Source organism: Mustela nigripes, chromosome 5, assembly GCF_022355385.1.
Source record: "Mustela nigripes isolate SB6536 chromosome 5, MUSNIG.SB6536, whole genome shotgun sequence".
Classification (NCBI taxonomy): Eukaryota; Metazoa; Chordata; class Mammalia; order Carnivora; family Mustelidae; genus Mustela; species Mustela nigripes.
Window position 1 is genome coordinate 88,189,879 of NC_081561.1, and position 2,169 is coordinate 88,192,047.

Sequence of the window (2,169 nt, forward strand, 5' to 3'; positions counted from 1 at the left end):
TTCTGATTCAGCAAGTCAACAAATAGACATTTGGAACATCATATACTTTGCTAAGTTCTTAAATTTAAATTCAAACATTTTAAAATGGAGACTGTATTAGTTTTCTAGTGCTTCTATAACAAAATACTGGAGACTTGGTGTCTTTTTTTTTCTTTTTTTAAGATTATCTATTTATTTATTTGACAGATCAGAAGTAGGCAGAGAGACAGGCAGAGAGAGAGTGGGGGAAGCAAGCTCCCTTCTCAGCAGAGAGCCCGATGTGGGGCTTGATCCCAAGACCCTGGGATCATGACCTGAGCCGAAGGCAGAGGCTTTAAACCACTGGGCCACCCAGGTGCCCCGAGACTTGGTGTCTTAAACAATAGACATCTATTTTTCTCACACTTTTGGAGTCTAGGCATCTGAGATCAAAGTGCCAGCAAGGTTGGATTATTTCTTCTATGGTCTCTTTCCTTGGCGTATAGATGGCTGCCTTTCTTCTGTGTGTTCATCGGTGTCCTCTTCTTACAGACACACAAATCATAAGGGATTAGGCCCACCCCAATGAAATCATTTTAACTTTAATTACCTTTTTAAAAACCCTATCTCTAAATACAGTCACATTCTGGGGTAGTGGGGGTTTAGGACTTCAACATGTGAATTTTGGAAGGAAAAGTGACACAATTTGGCTCATAACAGAGGGTGATAATAAATAAAATAAATGTCATGACACACAGCATCCATGCCACCCATACTGGTAGTTGTTGTCGTGAAGGGGTGAGATTCTAACTGCTGTTATGAAATCACTTTGGTGAGGGGAGTATCCGGACTTTTACTTATTATGCAGGACTGGGCAATGTTTTTTTCTACTGTAACCTGAATCTTGTAAAGGCTCTTGACCCAGATGTATATGTATTTAAATAGCAGAAAGTAGTATATATTAGCTGTGTGTTATTAGCTCAGGTTTGAAAAAGTCCTCCCTGTCCTACCCACTCATGTTATTCAGTTTCCCAAATCTTGAGATGTCATTTGCTTTGCTTATGATGGCCAAGGTTGTGAGATACCCTCATATTTCCAAATCATCACCTCCCTAATCTGCTCTCTACTATTCCCATTTTTGTTGTTCCCACTCTAAACAACCTAAAATGGATAATATACTCATCTTTTGGCTGCTGACAGTTTGGTAGAGTCTAGTGTGCCTCGTTCTGTGCTAGTCTGCTTCTGTTATTCTAACACAGGACATATGGCAACTTCTTTTGTTTTTCTGTACACTTACTCTAAAACAGTTCCAGGAGCTGGAACTATAGCAGCGAACCAGTCAAAATTCTTATTTTCAGGTTGGTCCAAGTGTCGGGGCCTGAAGTGTCCTTCTGATCCCTTTCCCTCCTTGTGTCTCCATAGGCAATCCATTCATCAAGGATTTTGTATCCAAGTTCTAAATGTTTGTAGCCCAAGATGGTGAATGCTGACGTGGATATAGCTGGTGCTAGAAAGCAGGTGGAACTGGAGGAAAAACAACAACAATAAAAACAAAACAAAACAAAACAAAAAAAACACCCCACAACTTCTCAAGAAGTGTTGGACCTCCAACACACACCTAAAATACTTTCTGCAAAAGTAGATGCAGTTAAGGAAGAAAATATGAAGCTAAAATCAGAAAATCAAGTTCAGGGAAAATATATAGAAAATTTCACATCATCTTCTAGATTTTTTCAAATATCTGACACAAAAAACAAAGAAAAGTTAAGAAGAATTCGTCTCCTTTCTGTTTTATGGAAGTGCCGCCAATCTTTTTTAAAAACTTGGATCAATTCCAAATGTTTGTGGCTTAATTAAATAGTTTTGAAAATAATGTCAGATCTAGGCAAAATTAGGAACATAATAGAAGACTTCCATGGGTTTGTGTATTATTATATTAGTTCATGAAAATGTGCAAATATTGCATAGATACTTTGTAATTACTAGTGCATATATTTATGGAACATGAAAGTAAATGTTTGATCAAATTTGCTTTGACTTATAGGGTTAGTGCTCTTTTATTATAGGTATAGTAAGAAAAACAAGAGAGTAACCATTATGTTGTGAAAAAGTTGGGCTAAAATCATGTATTGAATGCACAACTGTATATATCCTATCCACCATCTTGTGCTTCTTCTCCGTTTGCTTCTCTTTCCCATTTCCCTTCCCCTA

At 37.5% G+C, this 2,169-nt stretch overlaps 1 pseudogene; it reads left to right on the top strand.

Annotated features, from left to right (window-relative positions):
* Positions 1-1,392: 1,392 nt before the first annotated feature.
* LOC132018674 (short coiled-coil protein B-like) lies at positions 1,393-1,815 on the top strand (annotated as a pseudogene).
* The last annotated feature ends 354 nt before the right edge of the window (positions 1,816-2,169 follow it).